The sequence below is a fragment of the Mauremys reevesii genome, linkage group 13 (genome assembly GCF_016161935.1).
Source record: "Mauremys reevesii isolate NIE-2019 linkage group 13, ASM1616193v1, whole genome shotgun sequence".
In the NCBI taxonomy this organism is placed as follows: Eukaryota; Metazoa; Chordata; order Testudines; family Geoemydidae; genus Mauremys; species Mauremys reevesii.
In genome coordinates this window covers 539,927-562,409 of record NC_052635.1, presented here as the reverse complement: position 1 = coordinate 562,409, position 22,483 = coordinate 539,927, and the positions used below count along the sequence as shown (strand labels likewise).

Genomic DNA, 22,483 nt, shown 5'->3' with positions numbered 1-22,483 from the left:
CTATCACTTGAAAATCGGAGTTAAGTCCCCAAATCACTTAGGTGGTTTTTGCAAATTTTATCACAAATTCGTTGATTTTCAGGGCATGTTGAAAAGTCCAACTGTTCACCCAGGAACTTTAAGCAAGTACCTAGGACAGGTGCCTGGTGATCTGGGGTTCATGCCAGAAGATGAAGGGAATTTTTTTCCCTTCCCTTTTGCATGTTCAGAAGATGCTGCACTTCCTTCCACAGATCTGTGTAACAAGGCTGAGATTTTCAAAGTCAGCTACAAGATTTGGATCTCAAATTCCTATTAATTTTAGTGCACAGTGATTGTGCCTATCCCTTAGGCAGCTTTGAAAATATCAGACTTACTGCATGTCAAAGACAGGTAGGTATTTTTAGGAGCATTTCTATGACTTGTAGAGATACAGACAGAGGGGGCTGTGTGGTGATGGGAAAGACAGAGGTTCACAAGAGCCACAGAGCAGCCATGCAGATGTGTTTGTCAATGTATTTCTATACAGACCCACCTGCTACCCCTGCAGCTGCCGCACATCAATGTGGAGGTGTTTGACCCCCCCTCTCAGTTTTCTCAGAGCCGCTTTCACCTCCTTGTTCCTCAGCGCGTATATGGCTGGGTTCAGCATGGGTGTGACCACATAGCCAAAGAGCTGCACAGCGGTCACCATCCCTGTGCTTAGCTGGGGCTGTGTGTAGACCAGGGCACAGGGCCCAAAGAACAGCGTCACCACCGCCAGATGTGAGGTGCAAGTGGAGGCTGCTTTGCGCCGCCCTTTGGCTGAGTTCATCTTCAGGATGGAATAGACGATCCTGACGTAGGAGGCGAGGATGAGGAGGAAGCAGGTCATGGGCACCATGCCAGTATTGATGAAGGTCACAGTCTCAATGACGTACGTGTCCGCACAGGCCAGCTTGACCACCGGGAAGATGTCGCAGAAGAAATACTCCACCACGTTGGACCCGCAGTAGGGCAGCGTGAAGGTCAGGCTGGTGAGGATGGTGGCGTGGAAGGAGCTGGCGATCCAGGTGCCGGCGGCCAGGAGGGTGCACACCCTCCGGTTCATGATGATCAGATAGCGCAGTGGGTGGCAGATGGCCACGTACCGGTCGTAGGCCATGACAGTGCAGAGAAGGCACTCGGTGCTGCCCAGGAAGTGGTAGAAGAAGACCTGAGACATGCACCCACCCAGCGAGATGGTTCTACTCTGAGCCCAGAGGTTGGCCACCAACTTAGGGGTGCTGATGGAAGAGAATCCAAGGTCCACAATAGAGAGATTGCAGAGGAAGAAGTACATGGGGTGTGCAGGCGGGCATCAGCGAGGATGGCTGAGAAGATGAGCAGGTTGCCCAGCAGGGTGAAGAGGTAGAAGGCTAAGAAGGTGGCGAAGAGGATGGTCTGGAGGCCGTTGGTGTTGGGGATCCCTAGGAGGATGAAATGAGTCACCATAGTGTGGTTGACCCCCACGAGGGACTCATTCCTGGGGTAGGGGAGAGAAATAATGCCAGTGAGTTACTGAAACAAACAGACCTGTCATCCTAGAGCTGCAATAGTCACCCTTCCTTCCACTGCCCCCATGACTCTCTGTCACTAAGAGTGATGTCTATTTCTATCATTGTAATGCCACTTGGGGACATGGCCTCACTGGCTGGTGATGAACGTGGAAAGAGAAAATGTCTGCCTTGAAGATCCTACAGTCCAGACACAAACAGACAAAGGGAACCTCTATTCTATTCTATTCCTTCTTCTCTTCTCTCCTGTCCTATTCCAATTGCTTCAATTCTATTCTATCTAGGCCCTTTCCCCACCCCTATCACCACAGTACCTTAGAGCCTTTCTTTTGTGGCTAACATTTCCCATGTGTGGTTTGTTCTCTCTCTCACCTCTCCGCAGAGGGATGTCCGTGTGTGCAGTGAAGCTCCTTGTTTTGGTAGGGTTTTGTTCTCATAGAAACATGGGCTGCTACGTGTTTGTGTTAAGGAAGAGGACGAGGACGGAACATATAAAAAAATGAATGCATAAGAACATAAGAAAGGCCGTACCGGGTCAGACCAAAGGTCCACCTAGCCCAGTATCTGTCTACCGACAGTGGCCAATGCCAGGTGCCCCAGAGGGAGTGAACCTAACAGGCAATGATCAAGTGATCTCTCTCCTGCCATCCCTTTCCATCCTCGGATGAACAGAGGCTAGGGACATCATTCTTACCCATCCTGGCTAATAGCCATTTATGGACTTAACCACCATGAATTTATCCAGTCCCCTTTTAAACATTGTTATAGTCCTAGCCTTCACAACCTCCTCAGGTAAGGAATTCCACAAGTTGACTGTGCGCTGTGTGAAGAAGAACTTCCTTTTATTTGTTTTAAACCTGCTGCCTATTAATTTCATTTGGTGACCCCTAGTTCTTGTATTATGGGAATAAGTAAATAACTTTTCCTTATCCACTTTCTCAACATCACTCATGATTTTATAGACCTCTATCATATCCCCCCTTAGTCTTCTCTTTTCCAAGCTGAAGAGTCCTAGCCTCTTTAATCTTTCCTCGTATGGGACCCTCTCTAAACCCCTAATCATTTTAGTTGCCCTTTTCTGAACCTTTTCTAGTGCTAGAATATCTTTTTTGAGGTGAGGAGACCACATCTGTACACAGTATTCGAGTTGTGGACGTACCATGGATTTATATAAGGGCAATAATATATTCTCAGTCTTATTTTCTATCCCCTTTTTAATGATTCCTAACATCCTGTTTGCTTTTTTGACCGCCTCTGCACACTGTGTGGACATCTTCAGAGAACTATCCACGATGACTCCAAGATCTTTTTCCTGACTCGTTGTAGCTAAATTAGCCCCCATCATGTTGTATGTATAGTTGGGGTTATTTTTTCCAATGTGCATTACTTTACATTTATCCACATTAAATTTCATTTGCCATTTTGTTGCCCAATCACTTAGTTTTGTGAGATCTTTTTGAAGATCTTCACAATCTGCTTTGGTCTTAACTATCTTGAGTAGTTTAGTATCCTCTGCAAACTTTGCCACCACACTGTTTACCCCTTTCTCCAGATCATTTATGAATAAATTGAATAGGATTGGTCCGAGGACTGATCCTTGGGGAACACCACTAGTTACCCCTCTCCATTCTGAGAATTTACCATTAATTCCTACCCTTTGTTCCCTGTCCTTTAACCAGTTCTCAGTCCATGAAAGGACCTAACCTTTTATCCCATGACAGCTTAATTTACATAAGAGCCTTTGGTGAGGGACCTTGTCAAAGGCTTTCTGGAAATCTAAGTACACTATGTCCACCGGATCCCCCTTGTCCACATGTTTGTTGACCCCTTCAAAGAACTCTAATAAATTAGTAAGACACGATTTCCCTTTTCAGAAACCATGTTGACTATTGCTCAAGAGTTTATGTTTCTCTATGTGTATGACAATTTTATTCTTTATTATTGTTTCAACTAATTTGCCCGGTACCGACATTAGACTTATCGGTCTGTAATTGCCGGGATCACCCCTAGAGCCCTTTTTAAATATTGGCGTTACATTAGCTAACTTCCAGTCATTGGGTACCGAAGCCGATTTAAAGGACAGGTTACAAACCTTAGTTAATAGTTCCGCAACTTCACATTTGAGTTCTTTCAGAACTCTTGGGTGAATGCCATCTGGTCCAGGTGACTGGTTAATGTTGAGTTAATCAATTAATTCCAAAACATCCTCTATTGACAAGTCAATATGTTACAGTTCCTCAGATTTGTCACCTAAAAAAGCCAGCTCATGTTTGGGAATCTCCTAACATCCTCAGCCGTGAAGACTGAAGCAAAGAATCCATTTAGTTTCTCCGCAATGACTTTATCGTCTTTAAGCGCTCCTTTTGTATTTCGATCGTCAAGGGGCCCCACTGGTTGTTTAGCAGGCTTCCTGCTTCTGATGGACTTAAAAAACATTTTGTTATTACCTTTGGAGTTTTTGGTTAGCCGTTCTTCAAACTCCTCTTTGGCTTTTCTTATTACACTCTTGCACTTAAGTTGGCAGTGTTTGTGCTCCTTTCTATTTGCCTCACTAGGATTTGACTTCCACTTTTTAAAGGAAGTCTTTTTATCTCTCACTGCTTCTTTTACATGGTTATTAAGCCACGGTGGCTCTTTTTTAGTTCTTTTACTGTTTTTCTTAATTTGGGGTATACATTGAAGTTGGGCCTCTATTATGGTGTCTTTAAAAGGGCCCATGCAACTTGCAGGATTTCACTTTAGTCACTGTACCTTTTAACTTTTGTCTAACTAACCCCCTTATTTTTGTATAGTTCCCCCTTTTGAAATTAAAGGCCACAGTGTTGGGCAGTTGAGATGTTCTTCCCACCACAGGGATGTTGAATGCTATTGTATTATAGTCACTATTTCCAAGCGGTCCTGCTATAGTTACTTCTTGGACCAGCTTCTGCGCTCCACTCAGGATTAAATCTAGAGTTGCCTCTCCCCTTGTGGGTTCCCGTACCAGCTGCTCCATGAAGCAGTCATTTAAAGTATCGAGAAATTTTATCTCTGCATTTCGTCCTGAAGTGAAATGTTCCCAGTCAATATGGGGATAATTGAAATCCCCCACTATTATTGGGTGATTAATTTTGATAGCCTCTCTAATTGCCCTTAGCATTTCATCATCACTATTACTGTCCTGGTCAGGTGGTCGATAATAGATCCCTACTGTTATATTTTTACTAGAGCATGAAATTTCTATCCATAGAGACTCTATGGAACATGTGGATTCACTTAAGATTTTTACTTCATTTGAATCTACACTTTCTTTCACATATGCAGGGAAGAATTGCTCCAGCTTTGTTAATTATGTGAATTGTTGGGGGTTCATGGGAACAGAGAGAGAAAGAAAAGGAAAAAGCAGAAGGGGAATAGTCACAGCCAGAGGTGCTGGGGCTGGGGTGGCGGCCGCACCCCCTGTCTTGACGTGGTTACCATCATATCCAGACATCACAGTTTGGCTCAACGGCTCTCAGCACCCAACGTGGCCACAGTTTGTCTCTGCTCGGCCGTGATCAGCAGGCTGGGCTCTGTGGATAACCTGCCAGAGGGATTTTTAAGGTGATATTTGAAGGACAATAACAAAGTGTCTGTCTGTTTTGCCAGGGAGTTTTCCCGTGTAGGAGAGGCTGGGCTGAAGGGGAGATGCTGGCGGGTTGGGGCTGTAACACACGGAGAGAGGGAGATAAAGGATAGCTACACAACAGACAGACAGACTGGCAGGCAGGCACACAGAGAAGGATGGACAGACGGCTGGATCGATTTTCTCTCTACAGAAAATATTGGGCTGACATCTCCCTCGGAGCGAGACAGAGACTGGCAGATTCAGAGAGAGGCAGAGACTGAGGGACAGAGCGAGAAGAACTTTACCAAAGCAGGAGTCTTACACTGGCTGCATTGGGAGGGGCCGCTCCAGCTGGCTGGAATTCTTCCTTTCTGTCCACGGCCCTGACTCCTCTGTAGCACCATCCAGCTTTCTTATCCCAAACGGCCCATCGCCCAGGAGAGGTGCACAGCCTGGGCTCTTGCTATCCAGCCCGGAGACCTAATCCGCTCCGAAGCTAGCGAGGGCTGCCACAGCGTATCGCCCCACTCTGCGGCCGAGCCCCACAGCTTTCTCACAGCTTCCAGCCTCCTTACGGCTCTCCGCGGTCTTTAAATCCCCTTCGGGCCCATCGGGACCAGGGCCCTGAATCCCCACCAGGCTCCCAGGTTAAGATCTTGGCAGAGTCGCCAATTAACGGAGATTCTGCATCATTTTCAATAACGCTCCTAGACCCCTGGGGCCAGGCCCTCCGCCGGCATCAATAAGTGTAGCGCCATTGAACTAAGAGGGCCAGATCCCCAGCTCCACCGGGGTCCGGATTCTGCTCCCTCTTCCCCTGACCTGACTCCTGGGGAACTCCATCAGATTCCCTGGGGCTGTTTCCCCTCTCAGCCGCACGCCCTGGTGTAAATCAGAGTAACTCCACTGGAATCAAAGGAGCTGTGTAGATTTCTACCAGCTGAGAATCTGACCCCGACATTGTCTGGGGGGAGGGGACGTTCATGCTCGTCTAGGCTCTCCTGCCGTGTGACACAAGCCAGAGAATCCCCCCCAGGGGTGTGAAATAGGAGGAACCTGGGCCAGATGTGCAGCTGGAGGCCTCTGAAGCCAACAGAGCTTTGGCCTTGGTTTGTGTCCCCCGCTGTTCCCCTGCCCCTTCGCTGTGTCTCTGTGCACAGGGATGTATTCGTGCCCTTGTGTGGTTATGTGTGAGGGTGAAATTCACCGCTGTGCAGACAGAGGGCAGCATACGTCCTGGGCACCACTTCTCCTCACTTTTCACAGCACAGTAACCCTCCCCCGCGCCCACCAGCAGCACCACCAGGAAGATCCTGGCACTGTTGTTCTGGGTGCAGCTCAGACACAGAGCGAGACGACCCGGCCTTCATGGTTCACTCTCTAACTAACCCAAACATAGGAAGGGTTATCAACGCCATCCCTCCTCTTGTCATCGGGATGAACGTCGCGCTGCATCTTTCTGGGCCTCGCACGTGTCCTCTTGCCCACCCCTTTGCACAATTGGGGGTCAGGAGAAAGGGCATTTAGAGGATTGCAGCCGATTTAACTGAACGAAAGCTGCTCCTTCACTAGCCCAGTAAGCAGAATAGACAAAAGCCTCATCTTGGACTTCTACTGTGCGTGTACACTAAGGGGTTGGCGGTGGTTAGCGACCTCGCTGGGAAGCTCTATAGTGTAGACAAATCCATTGACACCACACAGAGAGGGATGTGAGAGAGACAGGGCTAGATTCGGGGGCTCCAGCAGTTATCTCATCGATCCATTTGCTGTGTCCCAGCACCGCAGTTGTAATAAGGCCCCTTGTGATTCCGCTAATCGCTATAATTTCCCGCTCTTCTCTGGGGGGCATCTTACTTGGGAGCCAGGATGAAGGGCCAGAAGCAGACGGTATAATTAATCTCTGTAGCTGTGTTATCCCCAGCCCAGTCAGAGCATCCCACGGGGTGCTATGGCCGTTGGGATTAATTAAAATGTTGACTTTTTTAATGAGTCCCCAAGCTGGGCCTTCTCAGTGCGCTGGTACCAGGCTCAGAAGTTATTCTTGGTTTCCATCAGCTGAGTTCCGTGTGTCATTGCCAAGGACACCGGAGCCGGAATTGCATTTGACTCTTTTAATTTGTATTATCCCTATTGTTATCATGGGGATTATGGTGGGACATGCAGTCTGTGACTGAGACATGGGCCCCTTTGTTCAGAACCCAGCACAGATAGAAAGACACAGTCCCAGCGAATGTGACACACATTGAATAGCCGAGAGTGACAAAGGATTTAATTACCCATGTAAATAACAGGTGGGGAAACTGAGGCACAATGCGATTTAGTGAGTTACTAAAGGTCAAATAGGGAGTCATCTACAGATCCTGTACTTGAACCCCCATCTCCTCTGTCCCAGGCCTTTGTCTTAGCCACAAGATAACGGTTTGCAAATAATTCCCATGGGCTCTTTAAATGTAGGTGTGATGAATTGATACATTTCTCAGTTACCAAATATTATAGCGGGGATTGGCAACTTTCGGCATGCGTTCGCCAGGGTAAGCACCCTGGTGGGCTGGGCCGGTTTGTTTACCTGCTGTGTCCGCAGGTTCGGCCGATCGCTCCCACTGGCTGCGGTTCACTGTCCCAAGCCAATGGTGGTGGTGGAGGAAGCAGCGCCAGGACATCCTCGTCCCGCACCACTTCCCACAGCCCCCATTGGCCTGGAGAGGGGAACCTCGGCATTTGGGCTGTTTCTAGTGCTGGCATGTTTACTTCTGGGGGGATTCTGCACCACTGCACACAGGGCCGGCTCCAGACCCCAGCGCGCGAAGCGCGTGCTTGGGGCGGCATGTTGTGGGGGGCGCTCTCCCTGTCGCCGGGAGGGCGGCAGGCGCCCGTGGACCTCCAGTGGACCTCCTGCAGGCGTGTCTGCGGATGCTCCACCGGCGCCGCGGGACCAGCGGACCCACCCCAGGCACAACAGCAGGAGGTCCACCCGAGCCGCGGACTGGCAACCACCAGCGCCTCGCGGCATGCCGCCATGTTTGGGTCGGCGAAATTACTAGAGCCGCCCCTGACTGCACAATGCAGAATTAGGCAGAATTCATGGTTCCCCCCGCAGAATCGGGCTGCAGAGCTGCCTGGTGCAACTAGGGACCAATGGACTCTGCGGAGCCCAGCTCGCAGTGAGCGGAGCGCCCAAGCTGGCTGAGCCGGAGGCTGCTTGCTCTGCTTAATCCTCATTCTCCTGGGGACCCCAGGAGACCTATCTCTGGCAAGGGGTGAGGAAGGGCAGGGCTGCACCATGTCCCCTGGCAGGACAGTAGAGAACCTGGGGACAGTAAAGGCTCTGGGAGTGCCAGTGTCTGAGCTGTGGGCAGGAGCGGCGCCAGAGTTTCTGGCACCCTAGGCAGAATTCGGGGGGTGGCATTTTGTGCGCTCCCCACGGGGCGCGCGGGAGCTTCCGGTTCCACTACCATCACGCCGCTGAGAAGGACCCTCTGCCGAAATGCCGCAGGTGACAGCAGCAGTCATTGAGCTGCTCAATTGCCTGCCGCTGTTTTCCGCAGCATGTCGGCAGAAGGTCCTTCTTCGGCGGTGCAACAGAAGTGGAATTGGAAGCTCCCATGCGCCCTATGGGGAGCACACAAAATGCCACCCCCCAAATTCTGGTGCCCTAGGCAACCGCCTAGGATTGCCTAATGGAAGCGCCGGCCCTGGCTGGGGGTGCCCTGTGGCTGGGCCCTGAGGGGAGGGGGGTGCTGGTAGCTGAGCTGGGGGTGTCCCGTGGCTGGGTCCTGGGGGGGGGGATGCTGGTGTCTGGGCCGGCTGGGCTCTGGGGAGGCGGGTGCTGGTAGCTAAGCTGGGGGTGTCCCGTGGCTGGGCTCTGGGGGAGGGGGTGCTGGTGTCTGGGCCGGGTGCCCCATGGCAGGGCTCTGGGGGAGGGGGTGCTGGTGTCTGGGCCGGGGTGCCCATGGCAGGGCTCTGGGGAGGGGGTGCTGGTGTCTGGGCCAGGGGTGCCCCATGGCAGGACTCTGGGGAGGGTGCTGGTGTCTGGGCCGGGGTGCCCCATGGCAGGGCTCTGTGGGGAGGGAGATGTTGGTGGCTGAGCTCGGGTGCCCCATGGCTGGGTCCTGGGGAAGGGGGTGCTGGTGGCTGAGCTCGGGTGCCCCATGGCTGGGTCCTTGGGGAGGGGATGCTGGTGTCTGGGCTGGGGGTGTCCATGGCTGGGCTCTGGGGGAGGGGGTGCTGGTGTCTGGGCCGGGGGGTGCCCCATGGCTGGGCTCTGGGGGGGAGGGGGGTGCTGGTGTCTGGGCAGGGAGGATGAGAGTGCAGGTGACTGGGCTCTGGGGCCTCCCCCCAACACCCCACCCCCCAACAGCCCCAACCTGGAACTGGGTTGGTGTAGGGGTTTAGTTAAATCTCTACACCTGGGGGAAACTTTTTTGCTCTTGTCTGTTTGCTGACATACCTGTTGACAGGTATTTTGAAATAAATTACCAAAATACTTGAAAGGGAGTGATTATATTATGCTATTTTGACAAATGAAATATGCAGAATTTTGCAGAATTTTAAAATATTATGTGCAGATTTTTTAAATTTTTTGGCACCGGATTTCCCCAGAAGTAGATGTTGGACTCTCATGCGCTGTTCTGCTGGGAGAAGGGTCAGGGGCCTGGCTCACGGGATCTACCCCAGGTTCCTTTCACTTTTTTTATTTTATTATTTTTTCATGTCAAGGCCAGAAGGTTAAAACCCACGTCCGAGGAGTCAGTGATAATTCTGAACAGTACGTTATTGTGTCTGTCGGATGGGAGGCCTGGAGGCCCAGGTGCAAGGGGTGCTGCACCGACACACAGAGAGAGACAGCACCTGCCCCAAAGAGGTTACAACAGAAATGGGGCTGGGGGGTGAGGAGAAAAGAATAATTTTTACCACAGTCTCTCAGGTGGGGAACTCAGCCCCAAAGAGATGACGTCATTCGCATAACTTCCTGCCTAGCCCGCATAAGCCCTGGCATTAATGTATTCACTTCCTGCCTCACCCGATGCCTGGGTAACTTGATTGACTTCATGCATCACCTGAACCCTAGTGTCACCCAACAGCCCTGCCTCAATCCGAGCAGAATTCCTTTGACCTTTTCCCTAACACTAACCCTAGGCTAACACCAGTGTCCTCCTCCCTCACCCTGGGAAAACTCCACTGACGTCCATCCGAACCCCAACCCTGGAATAGCTCCTCCGACCTCCTCCCCAGTTGGGATCAGGATTGCTGGGTAAGGGGGCGCAAGCAAATAACATGCATTTTAATGCAGCTGAACATACACACGTACATCTAGAAAACAAGAATCATTCCTGTGCTTATAGCACGGGGGTCTCTCTCCTGGGGAGCCATTACTCTGAAAAACATTTGGGGTCGTGGTGGAGAATCAGCTGAACGTGAGCTCCCAGTGCGATGCTGGGGCCAGAAGAGCTAATGCGACCCTGGGATGCATAAAGGAGGAATCTCGAGTACGAGCATAGAGGTGATTTTACCTCCCTGTTTGGCACTGGTGTGACTGCTGGTGGTACACTGTGTCCAGTTCGGGTGTTCACAATTCCAGACAGAGGCTGATAAATTGGAGAGGAATCAGAGAAGACCCATGAGAATAACAGGAGGACTAGAAAACCTGCCATATAATGATAGGGTTAAAGAGCTATGTAGATCTGTGTAATAAGGCTGAGATTTTCAAAATCCTCTACAAGGTTTGGGTCTCCAGTTCCTATCAATTTTGATGCAGGCTGAGTGTGCTTGTGCCTCAGGTAGCTTTGAAAATATCAGCCTTACAGTATGCAAAGACAGCTCTATATTTTTAGGAGCATTTCTATGACTTGTAGAGATCCACATAGATAGATGGGGGCTGTGTGGGATGGGGAGAGACAGAGAGGTTCACAAGAGCCACGGAGCCACCATGCAGATGTGTGTGTTGATGTATTTCCAAGCAGACCCACATGCTACCCCTGCAGCTGCCGCACATCAAAAACTGACCCCCTCTCAGTTTTCTCAGAGCCGCTTTCACCTCCTTGTTCCTCAGCGTGTAAATGGTCGGGTTCAGCATGGGCGTAACCACGTTGCCAAAGATATGCACAGGGGTCACCAGCATTTTGCTTAGCTGGGGCTGCGTGTAGACCAGGGCACAGGGCCCAAAGAACAGCGTCACCACCGCCAGATGCGAGGCGCAAGTGGAGGTTGCTTTGCGCCGCCCTTCGGCTGAGTTCATGTTCAGGACGGAATAGATGATCCTGACGTAGGATGCGAGGATGAGGAAGAAACAGTCATGGGCACCACCCCAATATTGGTGAAGGTCACGGTCTCGATGACATACGTGTCCGCCTGCCGCCCTCCCTGCGCACTCTCCGCAGGCATGTCTGCAAGAGGTCCCCCGGAGCCGAGGGACCGACAACGCGCCCCCTGCGGCATGCTGCCCTGCTTGGGGCGGCCAAATTCCTAGAGCCGCCCCTGGGTTAGAGAGAGAAGGAAAAGGAAAGGACATGGGGAATAGCCACATCCAGAGGTGCTGAACTTGGGGTGCTCTGTGGGTAACCTGCCAGAGGGATTTTAAGGTGATTTTTGCAGGACAATAACAAAGTGTCTGTTTATGTTTTGCCAGGGAGTTTTCCCCATGCAGGAGAGGCTGGGCTGAAGGGGAGACGCTGGCGGGTTGGGGCTGTAACACACGGAGAGAGGGAGATAAAGGATAGCTACACAACAGACAGACAGACTGGCAGGCAGGCACACAGAGAAGGATGGACAGACGGCTGGATTGATTTTCTCTCTACAGAAAATATTGGGCTGACATCTTCCTCGGAGCGAGACAGAGACTGGCAGATTCAGAGAGAGGCAGAGACTGAGGGACAGAGCGAGAAGAACTTTACCAAAGCAGGAGTCTTACACTGGCTGCATTGGGAGGGGCCGCTCCAGCTGGCTGGAATTCTTCCTTTCTGTCCACGGCCCTGACTCCTCTGTAGCACCATCCAGCTTTCTTATCCCAAACGGCCCATCACCCAGGAGAGGTGCACAGCCTGGGCTCTTGGTATCCAGCCCAGAGACCTAATCCGCTCCGAAGCTAGCGAGGGCTGCCACAGCGTATCGCCCCACTCTGCAGCCGAGCCCCACAGCTTTCTCACAGCTTCCAGCCTCCTTACGGCTCTCCGCGGTCTTTAAATCCCTTCGGGCCCATCGACCAGGGCCCTGAATCCCCGCCAAGCTCCCAGGCTGAGACCTCGGCAGAGTCGCCAATTAACGGAGATTCTGCATCATTTTCAATAACGCTCCTAGACCCCTGGGGCCAGGCCCTCCGCTGGCATCAATAAGTGTAGCGCCATTGAACTGAGCGGGCCAGATCCCCAGCTCCACCGGGGTCCGGATTCTGCTCCCGCTCCCCCTGACCTGACTCCTGGGGAACGCCATCAGATTCCCTGGGGCTGTTTCCCCTCTCAGCCGCACGCCCTGGTGTAAATCAGAGTAACTCCACTGGAATCAAAGGAGCTGTGTAGATTTCTACCAGCTGAGAATCTGACCCCGACATTGTCTGGGGGAGGGGACGTTCATGCTCGTCTAGGCTCTCCTGCCGTGTGACACAAGCCAGAGAATCCCCCGACCGGGGTGTGAAATAGGAGGAACCTGGGCCAGACGTGCAGCTGGAGGCCTCTGAAGCCAACAGAGCTTTGGCCTTGGTTTGTGTCCCCCGCTGTTCCCCTGCCCCTTCGCTGCGTCTCTGTGCACAGGGATGTATTCGTGCCCTTGTGTGGTTATGTGTGAGGGTGAAATTCACCGCTGTGCAGACAGAGGGCAGCATACGTCCTGGGCACCACTTCTCCTCACTTTTTGTAGTACAGAAGAGACTCCAAAAAGGACATTGTGTCATTTTTGTCAGTACAGTAACCTCCCTACCACCACCACCAACAACCACTCTAAGACGATTATGGCACCGTTGTATTGGGTGCAGTGTGAGATAGATGTTGCTTTTGATAACCCAAACATAGGAAGGGTTATCAACACCATCCCTCCTCTTGTCATTGGGATGAATGTTGTGCTGCGTCTTTCTGGGCCTCTTTGAATAATCCCACCCCTTTGAATAATCAGGGTTCAAAAGAAAGGGTCTTTAGCTGATTATAGCTCATTTACATTAACAAAACCTGCTCCCTCACTAGCCATGTAAGCGGAATAGACGCAAGCCTCGTCTTGCACCTCTACTACGCATCTAGGCGCAGAGGTTGGTGGTGGTCAGTGACATCAGTGGGAAGCAGGGCCACCCAGAGGATTCAGGGGGCCTGGGGTCTTCAGCGGCGGGGGTCCCCTGCCACCGAATTGCCGCCGAAGACCCGGCACTTCGGCGACAGGTCCTGGGGCGGAAGGACCCCCCGCCGCGGGTCTTCAGGGCACTTCAGTGGCGGGTCCCAGGGCGGAAGGACCCCCCCCACCCCCACAGCCGAATTGCCGCCGAAGACCCGGAGCAGAAGAAGCTCTGGGGGCCTGGGCCCTGCAAGAGTTTTCCAGGGGCCCCAGAGCAAGTGAAGGATCCCGCTCCAGGGCCCCCGAAAAACTCTTGTGGGGGCCTCTGCGGGGCCTGGGGCAAATTGCCCCACTTGCTCCCCCACCCTCCCCTCTGGGCAGCCCTGGTGGGAAGCTGTATAGTGTAGAGCGGAGGTTCTCAAACTTCATTGCACCACGACTCCCTTCTGACAAAAAACATTCCAATATGAGGCCAGGGGGAGGGACCGAAGCCTGAGCCCACCCGAGCCGAGCCGCCCCAGGCAGGGCGGGCAAAGCCAAAGCCTCACTGCCCCAGGGGCCTGGAATCTCAGCCCCACTGCATCTTCGGCCCCAGACAATGGGGCTTGGACTTTGGCTTCATCCCCTTGCCCCAGGAAGTCTAAGCGAGCCCTAGCAACCCCATTAGAATGGGGTGGGGCCCACATTGGGGTCCCGACCCACAGTGTGAAAACCGCTGATGTAGAGACCACACAGAGAGGGATGTGAGAGCGACAGGGCTAGATTGGGGGGCTCCAGCAGTGATCTCATCGATCCATTTGCTATGTCCCAGCACCGCAGTTGTAATAAGGCCCCTTGCGATTCCGCTAATCGCTATAATTTCCCGCTCTTCTCCGGGGGGCATCTTACTTGGGAGCCAGGGCGAAGGGGCAGAAGCAGACGGTATAATTAATCTCTGTAGCTGTGTTATCCCCAGCCCAGTCAGAGCATCCCATGGGGTGCCATGGCCGTTGGGATTAATTGAAATGTCCCCAGGCTGGGCCTTCTCACCAGGCTCAGAAGTTATTCTTGGCTTGCATCAGCTGAGTTCCGTGTGTCATTGCCATGAACCCCAGAGACAGAACTGCATTTTACTATTTTAATTTGCATTATCAATATTGTTATCATGGATATTATGGAAGGACCTATATGTAAGCAGGGGAATGGTCCCGCTATTGTGGGGAACTTTCCTGGCTTCTGCACTACCCCGGTGACGTGGGCTAGCGAAAGGATCTGAGTCCTCGCTCCCACTTCCTTTACCCAGAGGCCTCCCTGCCCTTGAGGACTCCCCTTCCACTCTCCTGTCTGGCACAGTCCTCGTAACCCCAACAAGGCTGGGCCCAGGATTCCTGGGGGGCTCAACCCCCAACCCTGCTGTGGTTACCCAGGACAGGGGCTAGGGTGTCCCCACTCCAGGGTACCCTCTCTGCACTGTGCACCTCCTGACCCACTGATCACATCATACAATTTAAAGCAAATACAAGTTATTTAATTAACAATTAATTTTAAAAAAGAATAAGGAAAAAATGAGGAAGGTTAAAGGAAACACATCACCCTGCTCTGGGGCAGGGAACATCACAAACAGTGTCTCTGGACATCAGGGCAGTTCACAGTCTGTTCCTTGTAGGTCCCAGGCCTCCTTCTCTGGCCCTGGCTGTGCTGCAGGGACGCTGCGGGTTGGACACTTGTAATGGTGGTTCCCACACGCCCTCAGGCTCTGGGTGGCTCCCCAACTCAGCTTGGGCCCCTGCTTTCTCCTTAGCTCAGCCCCGCTCTGTCTGACCCAGGCAGCTCCAGCTCACACGGAGAAGGGGACCCCCCCTGGCCTTCTGACTCCCTGATTAGCCTGCCCACCCTGTCAATCAGGCTGATCTGGAGCACTGGCCTCTCCACATTGTTCCTGGGGACTGTCAGTCTCAGGCTCCTGATTTCCCATCGACCCCTCCCCTTTTAGTTCTGGGAGCTAGCAACCAAACACCCCACTGAATGTTAGTAAGGGGGCAACAGTCCCCTTACATATAGTCTGGAACTGAGTCTTGTACCCCTTTCTCCTACACCCAGCACAGACTCATAGAGACAGGCCCTGCCTGAATGTGATACACATTTAATAGCTGATGAGGAAACTGAGGCACAAGTTATTCAAGGGCAAATAGGGAATCTCCTACAGAGCCTGTATAGGAACCCAGATCTCCTGTGTCCCAGGTCTTTGTCTTAGCCACAAGATAATGGTCGGCAAATAATTCCCATGGGCTTTTTAAATGTAACTTTTGAATTGATACAGTTCTCAGTTACAAATACTATAGCCACCTGCTCTCCCGGCTTCTCCCTCTCTGGCTGCCCAATGCCCAATGGAGCTTTCCCATTGTCCATCAGAATCTATTGCAGTTTTTCAAATCAATGTTCACAACTTGTGCCCTGATCTTCCATTCCAGGTTTTCTTATCTCCGTCTCACCATAGTCTGGATTTGTGGCTCTTTGGAAACTGGTTCCCTGGACTAGTGCAAAGAAACAACCGAGAAAATTCAGGATGAACCCAGGATGAATTCAGGGGGTGCTGCAGTGCTGTGAGTGGTGCAGGTAACTCAGTAGGGGGCGCTCTTCCCTCAGCATCAGGGATGTTTCTAATGCCAGGTGTTGGGCTCGCATGCGCTGTTCTGCAGAGAGATGTTATCTCCCCAGGTTCCTTTTGCTTTTTTTATTTATTATATTTTCATTTCAAGGCACATGGTTAAAACTCATGTCCGAGGAGTCAGTGATAATTCTGAACAGTACATTATTGTTTCTGTTGTATGGGAGGCCTGGATGCCCAGGTGCAAGGGGTGCTGCACCGACACACAGCGAGAGACAGCACCTGCCCCAAAGAGGTTACAACAGAAACTGGGGGGTGAAAGGAATATTTTTTACCACAGTGTCTCAGGTGGGGAACTCAGCCCCAAAGAGATGTCGTCATTCACATACTTCCTACCTAGTCCTCATAAACCCTGCCATAAATGTATTTGCTTCCTGCCTCACCCCTACTCTGGGTAACTTTGACTGCATGCGTCACCTGAATCCTAGTGTAACCCAACTGCCCAACCTCAATCCAAGCAGAATTCTTTTGATCTTTTCCCTAACGCTAAACCTAAGATAACACCAGTGTGCTCCTCCCTTGCCCTGGGAAAAATCCACCGACTTCCATCCTAAACCTAAGCAAAGCCTTGAATACCTCCACCAACCTATCTCACAGTCAGGATCTGGATCACTTAGTATGGGACTGCAAGTAAACAATGTTCATTTTAATGCAGTTAAACATAAGATTGTACATCTAGGAACAAAGATCAGAGGCTGTGCTTACAGGACGGGGCCTCTCTCCTGGGGAGAAGTGACTCTGAAAAAGATTTGGGGGGTGTCAGGTTCCCTCCCTACTCTGAACTCTAGGGTACAGATGTGGGGACCCACATGAAAGACCCCCTAAGCTTATCTCTACCAGCTTAGGTTTAAAATTCCTCCAAGGCACAAATTCTTCCTTGTCCTTGGAACGGTATCACTGCCACCACCCAGTGAGTTAGACAAAGATTCAGGAAAAGGACCACTTGGAGTTCCTGTTCCCCCAAATCCCCACAAGCTCCTTCACCCCCTTTCCTGGGGAGGCTTGAGAATAATATACCAACCAAGTAGGTTAACAAAGTGGGCACAGACCAGCCCTTGGGTTTTTAGGACACTAAAAACCAGTCAGGTTCTTAAAAGCAGAACTTTATTATAAAGAAAAAGTAAAAGAAGCACTTCTGTGAAATCAGGATGGAAGGTAATTTTACAGGGTAATCAGATTCAAAACACAGAGGATTCCCCTCTAGGCAAAACTTTAAAGTTACAAAAAAAACCAAAACAGGAATACCTCCCTCTTAACCTAGGGAAAATTCACAAGCTAAAACAAAAGATAATCTAACGTATTTCCTTCCTATTACTTACAATTTGTAATCTTGGATGCTTAGTTCAGATATGGCTTTAGGACAGGGGTTCTCAAACTGGGGGTCGGGACCCTTCAGGGGGTCGCGAGGTTATTACATGAAGGGGTCGCGAGCTGTCAGTCTCCACCCTAAACCCTGCTTTGCATCCAGCATTTATAATGGTGTTAAATATATAAAGAAGTGTTTTAAATTTATATGGGGAGGGGGGTCAAACTCAGAGGTTTGCTATGTGAAAGGGGTCACCAGTACAAAAGTTTGAGAACCACTGCTTTAGGAGATGTATTTTCCCTGCCCTGGTTCCTCGCTGACCCGGAGAGAACACCCAAAGAGAACAAAACAAAAACCTTCCCCCACGGATTTGAAAGTATCTTCTCCCCTTATTGGTCCTTTTGGTCAGGTGCCAACCAGGTTATCTAAGCTTCTTAACCCTTCACAGGTATAGGAGGGATTTTATGATACCCTTAGCTGTATGTTTCTGACAGGGGTCATGGTGGAAAATGAACTGAATGTGAGCTCCCAGTGTGATGCTGTGGCCAGAATTACTAATGTGACCCCGGAGTGCATAACTGAGGAATCTCGACTACGAGCATAGAGGTAATTTTACCTCTCTGTTGGCACTGGTGCGACCAATGTTGGAATACTGTGTCCAGTTCTGGTGTTCACAATTCCAGACGGGTACTGATAAATTGGAGAGAAATCAGAGAAGAGCCATGAGGATAATTGAAGGAGTAGAAAACCTGTCTTATAATGATGGACGTCAAGAGTTTGAGCTATGTAGATCTGTGTAATAAGGCTGAGATTTTCAAAGTCCTCTACAAAATTTGGATCTCCAATTCCTATTAATTTGAATACAGGCTGTGTGTGCCTGTCCCTCAGGCAGCTTTGAAAATGCAACCTTACAGCATGTCAAAGACAGCTCAGTATTTTTAGAAGCATTTCAGTGACTTGTAGAGATCCACATAGACATATGGGGGCTGTCTGGAGATGGGGAGGGACAGAGAAGCTCACAAGAGCCACAGAGTCACCATGCAGATGTATTTCTCGGTGTATTTCCAAGCAGACCCACATGCTACTCCTGCAGCTGCTGCACATCAATGTGGAGGCATTTGACCCCTTCTCAGTTTTCTCAGAGCTGCTTTCACCTCCTTGTTCCTCAGTGTGTAGATGGCCGGGTTCAGCATGGGAGTAACCACGTTGCCAAAGATCTGCACAGGGGTCACCAGAACATTGCTTAGCTGGGGCTGTGTGTAGACCAGGGCACAGGACCCGAAGAAAAGCATCACCACCACCAGATGTGAGGTGCAAGTGGAGGCTGCTTTGCGCCGCCCTTCGGCCGAGTTCATCTTCAGGACAGAATAGATGATCCTGACGTAGGAGGCGAGGATGAGGAGGAAGCAGGTCATGGACACCATGCCAGTGTTGGTGAAGGTCACAGTCTCTATGACATACGTGTCTGCACAGGCCAGCTTGACCACTGGGAAGATGTCGCAGAAGAAATACTCCACCACGTTGGACCTGCAGTAGGGCAGTGTGAAGGTCAGGCTGGTGAGGATGGTGGCATGGAGGGAGCTGGCGATCCAGGTGCCGGCGGCCAGGAGGGCGCACACCCTCCGGTTCATGATGAGCAGGTAGCGCAGCGGGTGGCAGATGGCCACGTCCGGTCGTAGGCCATGACAGTGCAGAGAAGGCACTCGGTGCTGCCCAGGAAATGCCAGAAAAAGACCTGGGACATGCACCCACCCAGCGAGATGGTTCTACTCTGAGCCCAGAGGTTGGCCAGGAATTTAGGGGTGCTGATGGAAGAGAATCCAAGGTCTACGATGGAGAGATTGCAGAGGAAGAAGTACATGGGTGTGTGCAGGCGGGAGTCAGTGAGGATGGCTGAGAAGATGAGCAGGTTGCCCAGCAGGGTGCAGAGGTAGAAGGCTAAGAAGGTGACGAAGAGGATGGTCTGGAGGCCGTTGGTGTTGGGAATCCCTAAGAGGATGAAATGAGTCACCACAGTGTGGTTGACCCGCCCCACGAGGGACTCATTCCTGGTGATGGGGAGAGAAATAATGCCAGTGAGTTACTGAAACAAACAGACCTGTCATTCTAGAGCTGCAGTGGTCACCCTTCTTTCCACTGCCCCCATGACTCACTCTCACTAGGAGTGATGCATATTTCTACCAGTGTAATGCCAGTTTGGGTCAGGGTCTCAGTGTGCTGGCGCTGAACATGGAGAGAGAAAATGTCTCCCCTGAAGATCCTACAGTCCACAGACAAACAAAGGGAAGGTCTATTCTATTCTGTTCTAGTCCAGTTTCTTCTCTTCTCTCCTGTCCTATTCCAATGCCTTCAACTCTATTCTATCTAGGCCCTTGCTCCACCCTTATCACCACAGTACCACGGAGCCTTCTGTTTGTGGCTAAAATTTCTCATATGGTTTCTTCTTTCTCTCTCTCACCCTCTCCGCAGAGGTATTACCCTGGGTGCAGTGCAGCGCTTTCTTTTGGAAGCATTTCGCTGTTATAAATGCTGGTGCTCCTACTGTTTCTGTTAAGGAAGAGGAGGAGGAAATTACAAACCAATGAATAATTGGAAGAATTGCCCCAGCTTTGTTAATGATGTGAATTGTTTGAGGTTTTTTCCTGGAGTTGGAGAGAGCGGAAAAGGAAAGAAGGAGAAGAGGAATAGTAATGCCAGAGGTGCTGGAACTAGGGGTGCTGGGGGCTGCTGCAACCACTGGCTTGCAGTGGCTTCCACTTCACACCCACTGTACAAATTGTTCCAGCGCCCCTGGCTGCAGCTTGTCTCTGCTCGGCCGTGATCAGCAGGCTGGGCTCTGTGGATAACCTGCCAGAGGGATTTTTAAGGTGATATTTGAAGGACAATAAAAAAGTGTCTGTCTGTTTTGCCAGGGAGTTTTCCCCATGCAGGAGAGGCTGGGCTGAAGGGGAGACGCTGGCGGGTTGGGGCTGTAACACACGGAGAGAGGGAGATAAAGGATAGCTACACAACAGACAGACAGACTGGCAGGCAGGCACACAGAGAAGGATGGACAGACGGCTGGATTGATTTTTCTCTCTACAGAAAATATTGGGCTGATATCTTCCTCGGAGCGAGACAGAGACTGGCAGATTCAGAGAGAGGCAGAGACTGAGGGACAGAGCGAGAAGAACTTTACCAAAGCAGGAGTCTTACACTGGCTGCATTGGGAGGGGCCGCTCCAGCTGCCTGGAATTCTTCCTTTCTGTCCACGGCCCTGACTCCTCTGTAGCCCCATCCAGCTTTCTTATCCCAAACGGCCCATCACCCAGGAGAGGTGCACAGCCTGGGCTCTTGCTATCCAGCCCGGAGACCTAATCCGCTCCGAAGCTAGCGAGGGCTGCCACAGCGTATCGCCCCACTCTGCGGCCGAACCCCACAGCTTTCTCACAGCTTCCAGCCTCCTTACGGCTCTCCGCGGTCGTTAAATCCCCTTCGGGCCCATCGGGACCAGGGCCCTGAATCCCCACCAGGCTCCCAGGCTGAGACCTCGGCAGAGTCGCCAATTAACGGAGATTCTGCATCATTTTCAATAACGCTCCTAGACCCCTGGGACCAGGTCCTCCGCCGGCATCAATAAGTGTAGCACCATTGAACTGAGCGGGCCAGATCCCCAGCTCCACCGGGGTCCGGATTCTGCTCCTGCTCCCCGACCTGACTCCTGGGGAACGCCATCAGATTCCCTGGGGCTGTTTCCCCTCTCAGCCGCACGCCCTGGTGTAAATCAGAGTAACTCCACTGGAATCAAAGGAGCTGTGTAGATTTCTACCAGCTGAGAATCTGACCCCGACATTGTCTGGGGGGAGGGGACGTTCATGCTCGTCTAGGCTCTCCTGCCGTGTGACACAAGCCAGAGAATCCCCCAGGGGTGTGAAATAGGAGGAACCTGGGCCAGACGTGCAGCTGGAGGCCTCTGAAGCCAACAGAGCTTTGGCCTTGGTTTGTGTCCCCCGCTGTTCCCCTGCCCCTTCGCTGTGTCTCTGTGCACAGGGATGTATTTGTGCCCTTGTGTGGTTATGTGTGAGGGTGAAATTCACCGCTGTGCAGACAGAGGGCAGCATACGTCCTGGGCACCACTTCTCCTCACTTTTCACAGCACAGTAACCCTCCCCCGCGCCCACCAGCAGCACCACCAGGAAGATCCTGGCACTGTTGTTCTGGGTGCAGCTCAGACACAGAGCGAGACGACCCGGCCTTCATGGTTCACTCTCTAACTAACCCAAACACAGGGAGGGTTATCAACGCCATCCCTCCTCTTGTCATCGGGATGAACGTCGCACTGCATCTTTCTGGGCCTCCCACGTGTCCTCTTGCCCACCCCTTTGCACAATCGGGGGTCAGGAGAAAGGGCATTTAGAGGATTGCAGCTGATTTAACTGAACGAAAGCTTCTCCTTCACTAGCCCGGTAATCAGAATAGACAAAAGCCTCATCTTGGACTTCTACTGTGCGTCTACACTAAGGGGTTGGCGGTGGTTAGCGACATCGCTGGGAAGCTCTATAGTGTAGACGAATCCATCGACACCACACAGAGAGGGATGTGAGAGAGACAGGGCTAGATTGGGGGGCTCCAGCAGTGATCTCATTGGTCCATTTGCTGTCTCCCAGCACCGCAGTTGTAATAAGGCCCCTTGCGATTCCGCTAATCGCTATAATTTCCCGCTCTTCTCTGGGGGGGCATCTTACTTGGGAGCCAGGGCGAAGGGGCAGAAGCAGACGGTGTAATTAATCTCTGTAGCTGTGTTATCCCCAGCCCAGTCAGAGCATCCCACGGGGTGCCATGGCCGTTGGGATTAATTAAAATGTTGACTTTTTTAATGAGTCCCCAGGCTGGGCCTTCTCAGTGCGCTGGTACCAGGCTCAGAAGTTATTCTTGGTTTCCATCAGCTGAGTTCCGTGTGTCATTGCCAAGGACACCTGAGCCGGAACTGCATTTGACTCTTTTAATTTGTATTATCCCTATTGTTATCATGGGGATTATGGTGGGACATGCAGTCTGTGACTGAGACATGGGCCCCTTTGTTCAGCACCCAGCACAGATAGACAGGGGCGGCTCTAGGAATTTTGCCACCCCAAGCAGGGCAGGCAGGCTGCCTTCCGCGGCTTGCCTGTGGACAGGCCGCTGGTCCCGCGGCTTCGGCG

The 22,483-nt window shown here is 51.6% G+C and overlaps 2 pseudogenes; both read right to left on the bottom strand.

The window, feature by feature from the left end:
• Window positions 1-517: 517 nt before the first annotated feature.
• Window positions 518-1,467, bottom strand: LOC120380691 (annotated as a pseudogene).
• A 16,939-nt stretch (window positions 1,468-18,406) lies between these two features.
• On the bottom strand, window positions 18,407-21,542 carry LOC120380690 (annotated as a pseudogene).
• Window positions 21,543-22,483: the final 941 nt, after the last annotated feature.